This window comes from Podarcis pityusensis (genome assembly GCF_964106645.2).
Source record: "Podarcis pityusensis genome assembly, chromosome: 7".
Classification (NCBI taxonomy): domain Eukaryota; kingdom Metazoa; phylum Chordata; class Lepidosauria; order Squamata; family Lacertidae; genus Podarcis; species Podarcis pityusensis.
In genome coordinates this window covers 37,901,921-37,914,823 of record NC_138031.1, presented here as the reverse complement: position 1 = coordinate 37,914,823, position 12,903 = coordinate 37,901,921, and the positions used below count along the sequence as shown (strand labels likewise).

General features: G+C 41.0%; 1 long non-coding RNA gene across 1 annotated transcript in view; it reads right to left on the bottom strand.

The window, feature by feature from the left end:
- The window catches only part of LOC308481417, a 77,748-nt gene extending 65,102 nt beyond the window's left edge, over nucleotides 1–12,646 (bottom strand). Inside the window, exon 1 of the long non-coding RNA XR_013988657.1 lies at nucleotides 12,562–12,646. This is a non-coding gene — a long non-coding RNA (uncharacterized lncRNA). The remainder of the gene's footprint in view (nucleotides 1–12,561) is intronic.
- Between the last annotated feature and the right edge of the window lie 257 nt (nucleotides 12,647–12,903).

Genomic DNA, 12,903 nt, shown 5'->3' with positions numbered 1-12,903 from the left:
GGGGATTTCTTGGGTTCCATGATCACTGCAGATGGTGACAGCAGCCACGAAATTAAAAGACGCCTGCTTCTTGGGAGAAAAGTGATGACAAACCTAGACAGCATCTTAAAAAGCAGAGACATCACCTTGCCAACAAAGGTCCGTATAGTTAAAGCTATGGTTTTCCCAGTAGTGATGTATGGAAGGGAGAGCTGGACCATAAAGAAGGCTGATTGCCAAAGAATTTATGCTTTTGAATTATGGTGCTGGAGAAGACTCTTGAGAGTCCCATGGACTGCAAGAAGATCAAACCTATCCATTCTTAACGAAATCAGCCCTGAGTGCTCACTGGAAGGACAGATCCTGAAGCTGAGGCTCCAATACTGAAGCTGAGGCTCCAATGGCCACCTCATGAGAAGAGAAGACTCCCTGGAAAAGACCCTGATGTTGGGAAAGATTCAGGGCACAATGAGAAGGGGACGACAGAGGACGAGATGGCTGGACAGTGTTCTCGAAGCTACTAACATGAGTTTGACCAAACTGCGGGAGGCAGTGGAAGACAGGAGTGCCTGGCGTGCTCTGGTCCATGGGGTCACGAAGAGTCAGACACGACTAAACAACAACAACAACAACAACAACAACAACAACGAAACAAAATGGTTGGCTGTTCTGACTGTTTGGGAGCCTGACCTTGCCCACAATAAAATTTAAAGGCAACTGATTTCTGTGGGGGAAAATCCCACTCAGTGGATCATTGTCCTGCCAAAACAGAGTTCAGCCACTACTGCATAGTGGTCAGAATGTTGGATTTGGACCACAGAGATCTTGATTCAGTTTCCAACTCAGCCACTAAGTGCACTGGATATCCTTTGGCAAGTCACTCTTTCTCCACTGCAGAGAGTTGTTGAAAGGCTAAAATGTTGAAAGAATAAAGCCCATAGATTCTGCCCCATGAGCTCCTTGAAGAAAAGGTGGGGAAGAAATGAGATAAACACATTTTTGAATATTACAAATGCTTTGATTCCCATAGGAGAAAAAAGGTTTATATTTTCATATAGCAGAACTGCATTTGTTCGTGTGCAATTTTTTCTTGAAATACACACAGAAGGCAAACTTAGAAAATTTACAAAAAAAAATAGAGCAGCCTAGGAAAGTGTCTATAAAGAAGATTCGCTCAGGAAACAAGTTTAAATATAAGGTGGTAGAATTAAAATAACAATTGGATACTGGTGTATCTTTTACATCACAGGAGCAAAAATCTTTATTATTATTCTCAATTACCTTTTACAATAATTCCAACTTTAGCCCTCCAGTTTCATTTGTTCATGGTTGTACCAAGGTTCTGTGATGTAATTTGTAATGCTGGTTGATCACTTCCAGCAAGTTGTTGTTGGCAACCATCCATCTCAAGAGACAATGCAGTGCACCTCTGGGAGTGAAATCAAACCACTGCATTAACAGCTCCAAAGAGACCTCCCCAGGGTGCAAGCCTGGGCAGTATAGAGATTCTGGGGTGCCCAGACAACAAGAGCCCCCCTCTCAGCCTTGCTGATGTGGTCCAAAGGAAAGCATAGCAATACATTTGGCACCAGCTTGGCTGCAAGGTGCCATCCAATTGTCTTAGGAACTCCACTCCAGATTTGTATAGGGTTTCCTCATCAACTGTTTCTTCTCTCGAAGTTATCGCACAAGGCAGTGGTAGTTTAGGATAAGAGCTTTTCTTCTCCTTTCCAGGTTGATGAGCCCCATCTGCCCTTTACTTCCCTCTATGGCACGTTCAGAAACCACCTTCTTGATTGTTGGACCCACTATTGGTTTCATCTGCTCAATCCACCTGAGCCTGCATGCAGGAGAAATCCCTAACTCACCAAGGGTTTGAGACTCATCAGCCACTGTCATCTGGTTTAGCCAGCCAGTCAAAGCCATTCCTGAGCTGTGCCTGCTGTCACATGGTGACAGCTTCTAGGAGCCACAGGTGATAGGTGAGTGCAGGGTGGGGACCAAAGGTGTACAAATTACCCCAGAAGGAGCATGATGTGTCCTTCACCAGAGGGACTATCCCTCCCCCAACTTACCATAAGCCCTTTTTACCTACTTCCACCAAGAAAAACAAAAGAACATTTGCACCAATCTTGGGAAAATATCTCTAAGTGCACTGTTTGTCCACAGTACTACCCTTCCATTTGGCTCTCATAAACATGAGACGTAGTTTATTTCAGCCAAATCCTACTAGTGCCCTTTTAAAATCTGTTAAACAAAACCAGGTGGTCTTCAAAGGACAGGAAAAGTAATTGTAGAAGTTCAGGACCTTCTCTAAGTGTCAGCATCCTTGTAAAATGCAGCTGAACATTACATCACATCTATTGTGTAAACATCACAGCACTGGATAAAGGCAACTTTCCAGCGAGCTTGGCAGCCTGCTCTACCTTTCATTTTGTTTAATAGGCCCCGTTGTCTGGTTATGTCCATTTTCCTTCACTGTTCCTTCAAAATGGATTACAGCACAATAAACGTCAGATTGTCAAATGGACTTCTCTGGCCTCAGCTGGTGCCAAATCGCAAGCCATTCAATGCCCTGAAAGAGGGATACTGAGGTAGAAAAGCAAAATTAATTCCTTACAAAAAACATTCTTCTTTCCCTAAAAGACAGGAAGGAAACATGACCCAATGGCCAACTTCTCCCTTTGCCTTCAGTACTCCAAAATGTCTATGCCAGCTACACCCCCAACTCAGCTTGGCTTGCCTTCATATGGTTAGTTGTACAAATAAGAAATCCTGGGCAGATTGTGATCAGATTGAGTTGCAGCTGGGCACCATCTGAACACTTACCTAGAGATGAAATGGTGGCTCGTTGGCTGACATTAAAACAAGCTTGAAGTTCATGATACACAACACTGTGGTCCCAAAGCACACATTGCTACCACCATAGGCAAAGGCATTTTAAAATTTCTCTGGTGAGTGATATGAGCTTTCGTTTTCCCTTGGTCTCATTCCTCAGCATTCTTGCCTGTCTGTTGAGTTCAGCTGAAATCAAATTGAATTCTGAATTCCCCTAAAAATATCAGTAAGTATATCCTATTAGAGATCAAAAGGTGACAGAAAACTCTCTCCACAAACAAATATTAATGCAAAAGCCTCCAAGAAACCATTCTTTGTATTGAGGCAATTTTCCTACTGCTGCTTTCAAGTGATTTACTCTTATTTTCTAATTGTTATAATTGTTTTAAGCTACCCTTGTTGGTCACCTTAAGTTCAACTGAAGAAGGTTGGGGTGTAAACTTTTTAAATAAATTAAATTGATAAACTAAGAGTAATTTGTTCCAAATGTTCGTCAACTGTAACTGTGGAGTTTGGGGGAGGAGGAGGATAAGAAATACCCTACCATCTGACTGTGCCTTCCAGTGTATATAGAAGCATAATAAAACATTACACATTTAAAAGCTTTTCTATACATAGGGTTGCCATATTTCAAACAGTGAAAATCCAGACAGAAAAGTTGTTGTCTTCTAAAGGTTATATAGCAGAAGTGGTGCAAGATCCAGTGTGAAGCTGACTGAATATCAGAGTGTATAATTGTTTCTATCATATGGCAATAAAGGCAGGAAAAAATATCTGTATTGCTGCCTCCATTGCATGCTCAAGAAGGTACTCAGCAGAGCTCTTTTGTGTGGTAAAGAGGGTGCTGTCCCCTGCCCCAGGTAATGGGGTGTTAGAATCACCCAAGGCCTGCTACAAGTCTGCTAGGTACTCTGAGAACAAAATCACTTGACCTCATATGATACTTGAACGTCTGCAAAAAAAAAAAAAAAAAGGCTTTTGCATATTTTATTCTAACTGCAATAATGTGATCGGCGCAGTTCTTTTCTATTGTTTGTCTTGCTTGTACGTTGTTGTTTTTGAAAACTCAGTAAACACAAGCAGTCTGCAAATAAATTCTGAACCAAATCTAAGGGGTTATTTGTCCTCAGTTTTCAGAAGTAAAATGTCTGATTCCCAAAAGATCAACATGTTCATATGAACACATACCAAAAGTAAATTATAAAAGCAAAATTATGAGACCTTTAGCACTGTAGGCTATCCAAAGGATTTTGAAGCACAAGTAGCAAAACTTTTAAACTGGTGCTGCCAAATATTTTGTGAACTTTATACAAATGTCTGGTTGTATCCACTGAAAGTTATCCTGTCGTAAAAGATCATAGAAAGTTACTGTGATTTTAAAATGGTCTTCTTTGATGATGTTTTCTTATGAATAATGCACTCCTGTGAGGCAGTCAAGTTTATATATAACTATGTCCTAAGACCAAAGAAATTTTTAGCTTTTCTGACGTTAGTTTTATATAAATCTGATTGATGGTGGGGAAAAAGAAAAATGCACCATGAAACAGAAACAAGAAAAGGTCAGCATGCAGTAACACTTCCAGAATTGTATAAGTTCAGTGTACACTAGTTGCAAAATGAGTAAGTTAAGCCACTTGATTTGAATGAGTTGAACCAATCCAATGGGTAGACAGAGCCTCATGTCTTTAGTGTAGTCAGGAACCATGTTATCATTGCATTGCCTTCTCCTTCTATCAGAGCCAAGAAAACTCCTCCTTCTCTGCTATCATTTCTGGTTTAATATTCCTTCTAGGTCCGCTATGGTGTATGGGTTGTACACAATACTATGCAAGAAGAGTGCAACTGATCCAACAGATATTTCCCTTCCCCTCCTCTTCCCTGCAACCCCATCTATTCCCTAAAAAATCTCTCTAGAGAGTTGAGGGGACCTAGGGGGCATTGTGAGATGTGCCTTACAGGGCTTCAGCGAGGATGAGGAATTATCCAATGTTGGCAGAGGGTCTTGCACGAGCAGAGCAGAGGATGAGAGCATTTTATCTGCCACCCAGAGTAGAATGGATAAATGGAAGCTTGGAGCCAGATTCAACAAACTGTTCCTGCTAGCAGTAGCCCATGTAAGGACTTTCACTTTGAGGGGGGGTTCCTCCCTCTTCTTCCCCATCATGTTCTCCCCCCCCCCCCATTGGCTCAAAGGAAGAAAGGAAGGAATTTAAAAGAAGGAAGCTAAGGTAAGGTCACTGCTAGTAGTGGACCCCCCCAAAAAAACAGTTAAAGAATTTCTCCGCTTCCTATGGAAATTCCCCAAATTTCTTTGCCAACAAAGAAGAATTTTGAGAAGCCATTTCTACACAGCTCTATGCGTTATGTTGCCACTTTCTTCTTCTTCTTCTTCTTCTTCTTCTTCTTCTTCTTCTTCTTCTTCTTCTTCTTCTTCCATTAGTTGACTGTGCAGTGAAGATGCAGAGAATCAGTCTCTGATTCACTCTTCTAACCCATCTCAGCGAGTATCATTTTCTTAAAAGAAACAAGACACCAGTGTAGGCAGCAATGGCAGCACGACTGTGCCAGCAGAAGATCGGCAATGTTTTGCTTCAACTCTATCCCTGCCCCTTCCTGTCCCTGTCCACTTTCACTACTGAACATGGAACAAACATTTGAAAAGGTTATGAGCGACCCAGGCATTTGTTCTCTTTCCAGGCAGCACAACATTTAAGAGACTCTGGATGTTTGTTGCCACGGTGAATCTGATGATCTTCTAATTGTCTTCTAGAATAGATGGTGGCAGGCTATTAATGTAAGAATTATTAAGACTGGTGATGGAAGTAGTCGGAGCAAGGTCAAAAGTGAACATAGAAAGATCTTAAGAAAATGGTCCGGATTCCTCTAGAAGTCACTTTGATTTGTCAGCCTTGCCTCCCACTTGGAATATGTGTGGGAATGAATCACCTGTAATAACTGTAAGTAAAATTAATTTTACAAGGTGATCTTCAGATGTTCTTTTGTTTATTTTATCTCATCCCTGAGTTGTGAGGACGGAAGAGAAACCTGAGGAAGGAAAATGAGAGGAAATTTATGCAGACAGTTTTGTTTTTCTTTTCAAAAAAGTGAAAAATGCATTTTGATTTATACCGCTCTTGAATTTTAATGAATAGCTTCCTGAGAACACATCTGTGCTATGATACTTTCCAGCTGCAGGGAGATTCAGAAGGGATGTATAAAGAGAAAGAGTGTTTGTGCATAGCCTTCAGCCAGGTTTCCCTGATAGTTCTTTTTAAACTCTCTAAGCAATGAAGGTCAGTTCCAACATTATTTGTTGACATAGCAAAACCTTCATGCAATGACTTACCACATTATTTTCACATGGTGAGGTATTCTTGAGAATAGCCTCCATGTGTGGGGGGGGGAGGGGATACCACACCAAAGAAAAATACTTAAGAAACCTTTTCTCAAAACACCTCACCATGAAAAAATACAACAGTGTTTCTGCATGAGGCCTTCAAAAGTCACAAAGATACACTATAATCTCATGTAAATGGCATTGTGGGCATCTAAAACTAGTATGAGCTATCCACATCCAAATAAATTTGGACTCAACAGACTGTCAAATAATGGCACTTCTGCATGTTAAATGTGTTAGTATACTCTTTTTAAAGTAGAAAATAAAAATAATTTATCCAAAACGCATGTCTTCAATAGCATTGTGTCACAACTGACATTTGAACATTTCCCTTAAAGTGAATCCACATGTTTGCTCACTTCCACATTTTGTGTTGTGAACTATTCCCCTCACAAAGCTACACTTCCCAGAGTGGTTTATCAATCATTCCTTCTTTCCATGAAACTCTGGGGATTGTATTTAGTTGAGATTCCTGCATTGCAGAGGGTTGGACTAGATGACCCTCCCGTCCCTTCCAGTTCTATGATTCTATGACTCACCTGATCACTGCAGTGTACTGATGCAGCCACAACATCAAGGACTGCTGACCTTCCTTAAGTGGAGCTTGGGCCTTGCACTAGCACCCCTCCTGTGCCTGACAGTTCTGTGGCATGTATTGTGAGAGAAACAATCATAACTTGAGTCCTTTGAAACCTAAATGCAAGATGATGAGCATTGCTCTACCCTTGTGAAGTTATTGGCCTAATTTGCTTCATTTTTATGGCTTATAGAAACTAAAGTCCTTCTTCCAATCCAGCCCAGCTAACGACACTATAAGAGGCAGGACTTTGTTAAAATACTATGATCCTTGTTCTCAATAGTCAGGCAGCTAAAGAGTAGTCCAGAGATAATAGCAATAGCAATAACGATTTATTATTTATACCCCGCCCATCTGGCTAGATTTCCCTACCACTCTGGGCAGCTTCCAACAGGCTATTAAAAGCACGATAAAACATAAAACATTAAAAATTTCCCTAAACAGAGCTGCCTTCAGCTGTCTTCTAAAAGTCAGTTGTTTATTTCCTTGACATCTGATGGGAGGGCCTTCCACAGGGTGAGCACCACAACCGAGAAGGCCCTCTGCCTGGTTCCCTGTAACTTCACATCTCGCAGTGAGGGAACCACCAGAAGGCCCTCGGTGCTGGACCTCAGTGACTGGGCTGAATGATGAGGGTGGAGACACTCCTTCAGGTATACTGGGCCGAGGCCATTTAGGGCTTTAATGGTAAGCACCAACACTTTGAATTGTGCTCGGAAATGTAAGAAATTATTCTAATGTTGCTTGGGCTACCTTTTTTGGATGATGAATTGTCAGAGTTAGAAAGCTTACAAAATGTTTAAATGCTACGAATCCAATGCACCATCATGTTGCTTACTAGATTAGAAGTTAATATTTAAACCCGCTTTTCTGTCAAAATAATACTGAAAGCAGATTGTAATGAAAACAACAGAAACAACAAGACACTACCAACATGACTTCTCTTTTTCTCCTCCTGCTTTCTCCAGCAGTTTCTGAGATTCTGACTAGGATTACCCAAAGGATAACTCAAGAATTACTTCCTTTGGTGGCAGCTGTCTTCTTCTGTAAGATAACAGTGGTAAACACAATCTTTCAGGTTATTTCTTTTTAGAAGTCTCTATAGGCAACACACCTGCACCAGTAAAATGAAGGGAGGTTGTCCAAGAACTCACATTCTGATCCCTTGCACTTCTCCCATTCATATCAATGGAAGTTGTGCAGGGTAGTTTCTTGTTGCATTGTGCTCTTAATCTCAAATGAGCAGAAGGTTGATTTGCAATAGATCAGCAAGTATTTCTGATTCCCAGTTGTTAAATAAAAGCAGCAACAAAATGACTGCTTCCCTGGTATTGAATGTTTATGTCATTGAATGTTTGAGCCTAAGGTATACTGCTAGAATTAAAGTAGGATAACCAGCAGTGGGTTTTTCTATGGAAAGACTATGAGCTCTGTTCATTCTGGAACTCAAAACAAATTCCTGGACTAAGAATTATTTAATTCTATGTACATACCTTTTGTGCCAGGCTGCAGTTGGTGGATCTTGGGGGTCCTAGCAGAAAACATAGCAGATCTCGCAAGCCTGACATCTGCCCACCCACTCCTGCTCTAAAGAGAAAGCATTTCTCGACTCTGAGATGGCTGGTTGTTTTCAGAAGAGCTGACGCACAGGAACGAACTGATTCCTCATCTTGACGTTCTTCTGAACAATCATGAGGCATAATTATGTATGTCGTCAGGAAAAAGTAATAATTCCCTGCCCACAACGTATTTTCCTTTCCTAAACAAAAGGGAAAGAAAACATCTGACTCACAATGAAAGAGTCCATGCAGCAGGATTATGCTTCTCTAACTAGTCAGCAGCCCACTCTTGCCTGGAGGAACATAGTGAAAGCTATCGCTACAGGGCAAGAAACTTTGCTGAACCCTTGGCATGCGTCCCCTTTGAAATGACAAGAGAAATCCTGTTATTGGTAAAACAATAAAGCAAGGCTTGTTGGAATAACCCATTACTATTCTTTAATTCAGGCCGCTTCAGTAAGAAAATGACTGCTCTGTCTGTTTTTGGTTTTTGGAAATCAATCCTCCTTTGTTCCACCCTGTCTCTGAGGTTTTTCAGATTAACTCCCAAATAAATTAACAGGCCTCTGCTGAATGGACCCTAGAGAAATAACAACCTTGATACTCCCTCTGCATATCTGGCAGGGTCAATGATTCTGCAGCTTCCATGACGTGTTTCAGATTTCCAAACTCTGCATGAGCAATAGTAAGCTCTTTAAGTAAGAGTTCACTTCTTCAAATGCTACTGCACGCTTCCTAAGTGTTATGAAATGTACTTACAGGAAGCTCTCACCCTGCTAGTGGGGCAAGGATTATGGGCCCATCACACAGAATGACTCAAGAATTTTGGCACAATATTGCTGTTTGTTTGTTTGTTTGTTTGTTTGTTTGTTTGTTTGTTTGTTTGTTTTAAGGAAGCCTTCAAAATTACAAGGAAGATTTGAAGGGAAAATAAGTGTCTGTTTATTTTTATTGGCATTTCTGTTCTGCTGCAGTTTGCCTTCCGCCAAAATTGACTTTATTCATCTCACTGTCCTCTGTCGCAAAATTATGCAACTTGTGTCATTTATGTAATTAATTATATAAATTACATAAACTATGCTGTCATTGTGTTATTCCACCTCATGGGGAAGTATGATCAATTATGCACGGTTTGAAGGCTGAAAGCAACAAAAACAGTGGATGCCAGCCATATTCATTGGATTGATTTCTGTTTTGGTCATGGCATGAAGAAACCAACACAGGCAATTTTTGCTTCTGTTTCTGTCACTATGGGGCATTCTTTTTGCTTTGCCAATTTGACACATTATAGTGAAAATACTTCTAATCATGACAAGCATCTTTGTGGATCCAGAAGTGGGAAAGTGAATGATCTGTCTCTATTTTCAACATACACATAGAACAGATGAAATTCATCCATCTAAATTTAAGATTATTTGCCCACAATTAGCAGGCCAATAAATAAGACATTTCAGATATACCATAATTACTGCATGTCAAGCTATAGGTAGGCATACTACTAACCTAGGTATACCTCAACCACTGTTGCTTTGTACAAAATGTTATTGTTCCTCATATAGCCATCTTTTCCTGATCCACTTGAAAACAAAGCTGGTATATCTTAGATGGGAACTCTTGCAAACTGCAATTCTTTGACCCTATTGCTAGCACAGGACAGACTTCACATTACTGAAAACAAAGTCCCAGGCAATTGTGCTTCATGGAGGCCAAAGACTCTGGGAGCCAAGGATGGATCACAGGTATGTTTGCCCTGAAAGCCAATTTCATTCTAATAAAAATCTCTAGGACACTGTCAGCACATACCTTGTCCCAGTTCCCTTCTGCTTTGGAATCTCACTTAAGTTTTGTGGAATCAGGCTATTTCCAGAATGTATGGAATGTGACCTTAATACTTTCAGCAGCAAGCTAGATGTTCATAAGACACAGCATTCATCATATCTGCCTTGCCAGTGGCAGAATTTATTTATTTTTAATCTAGAATTACACAGTAATTCTACACAACAAAAGAACAGGAAATGGTTATTGGACTTTTGCACAGTCTCTCTCTGTGTGTATAATATATACAGTGTGAATCTGGCTTCCTGTTTTTTGTGTGTGTGTGTGTGTGTGTGTGTTTGGCGGGGATAAAGGCAGGGTCTCCCGAAGTGGGGGGGGGGCTGATGATACAACAGCCCTCCTGCTTATTCCCAAATGCAAGTCTACTTCAAGTAATCCTAAGAGAACTCTTGAGGAAAGGGCAAATAGGATATGTTGAGTCTTAATAATGTCACATTGTAAAAGCTTGTATGGGGGAGTTGAGTCATTCAGTTTGTCTGCTTTCCAAACCCCAGACCAAGGAAGCCGATCTTCTTCCAAGACATAGGCAACATGGGGAATAGCACGGCTCCACTGTCCCTTGATGTATTTGTAGAAACAGCTATATAGTGCCTTTCAGCCCCAATAAGAGCCTCTAAGGGGGTTGACAATGATTAAAAAACACCCGACCCTGGCACAATAGCAGTCGATAGCAGTCAAACCACAATGAGAACAAGCTTTGAGCTAGAAGCTGTCCTGACAGAGGGGATGGCCCTGAGGATTGCACTCCCCATGAGCCTGCAAATCCCAAATCAAGAGATCCCCATGGGCCTCAAAGAATCTATAGATATTTCTGTCTCAAGGTCAATGCATTTTCCAGGCAGTCAAAGCATATTTTACCTAGAAAAGCACAATACTTCCTTCACATTGTGTACCCGTTGCCATTGCAGTATGGAATGTGGTTGCCTGAATGTCACCTATTCTGTAATTAGTGTCCAGTGACAGAATCTCTCCCCTTCAACAATATTACATTAGTAGCTCAAGCATGCTGATCTATTTTTAATCCATTTTAAATTATGGGGATTTTTTGTTTTGTTTTTAAGCTTTGTCCAGTACAATCCTATGCTTGTTTACCCAGAAGTGTTCCACAGTGTTCACTGAGACATATAGTGTAATGCGATGCTTGTTTATTTTGAAGTCCCTCTGAGGTTTTCTCCTGGGTAAATGGGGATAGGATTGCAGTCTTAATTGTTTGGAAACTGTGTGATGTCATGCCATTTTAAAAGCTTTTATCAAAGTTTTTTAGTGCATGCAAGGGAGGTTGGATAGTTTGAAATTGTGCTGCCCATTTCATACATGCCACTATTTATTTTTTTAAAGTGGCAAAGAATTGCAAAGTGATCCCACCACCCTCCATACCCTAATTAAAAAGAAATATGGGGAGATAGGATAATGCACTGTTTCTAAGATATTGTTGAAACATTGTTGTAGGGTGTTATACCATAATTATAATGCTGTTTGAGAATATTTTTAGTGATGCCGCAATTAATTGCCCCCCATTTAAATATCCTGCCTTTCCTCCAAGTAGTTCAAGGAGGTAGACATGGTTCTTCCCTAGTTTATCCTCACAGCAACCTTGTGAGGAAGGTTACATTGAGATATAGTGACTGGCCCAATGGGCAGGGTGGGGATTCCATCTCTGTCTCTGAGCTCGGACTCAGGTGGAGACAGTAGGGCTGCTATGAGGCCTGACAGGCCTTGCTTGGCCTCACTGCCACTTGACTCCATCTGTTCCTCTTCCCTTCAGGGCTGGAGAGGTGCTGCCAGGCAGAGGAGACACAACTTGAGTAGATGCACATAGTTTGACCAGGTATAAACCAGCTTCCTGTGTTTCTATTACAAAGGCATGGATGACCAGGGTACAGCATTTTCATATTTTTCATTCCTAAATCCAATCCATCCCATTTCTGCATTTAAAATACATCCCCCCCCCCGCCTCAAAATACACATCTTAAAAGACATTTGTAGAGTGGTACCTTGGATTACAGACGCTTCAGATTACAGATGCTTCAGGTTACAGACTCCGCTGACCCAGAAATAGTACCTTGGGTTAAGAACTTTGCTTCAGGATGAGAACAGAAATTGGGCGGCAGTGCAGCAGCAGCAGCAGGAGGAGGAGGAGGCCCAGTTAGCTAAAGTGGTACCTCAGGTTAAGAACAGTTTCAGGTTAAGAACAGACCTAACGAATTAAGTTCTTAACCCGAGGTACCACTGTATATGTTTTTGACCCAAGAAAGGTGTTGGAACATTCAGGAATGTACAATTGTTGTAAACCACTTTGATTGTATCAGTATTCATTAAAAAATAAATAAATAAATGTTGGTTCATATCAGAATACAAAGAGAATATCCACTCACCTGGAGCTCTGGGTGGACAGTCTTTGCCATGACTGTGGTGGGTCTGGGGAGGCCACCATTTCAGTGCAGCTGGAGGAGGGGACAGTCAGCTGGAGCCAACCACATATGGCAGCATCAGACAACCAGGTACTTGTAGGAAGTGCCCGCGAGACCAATATCAGAATACACAAAGAATGAATTCCTCCAACATCCCTAGTTCTAAAGAGAACACAATTCACTCAAATTCAGCAAATTCTGTTAGTTACTTCAAACAGTATACTAAACAATGGCTCCAGAATAACCAGATCTACACACACTGATAAAGATTCAAAGAACTAAGTTTTCAGATGTAATTATTTTATT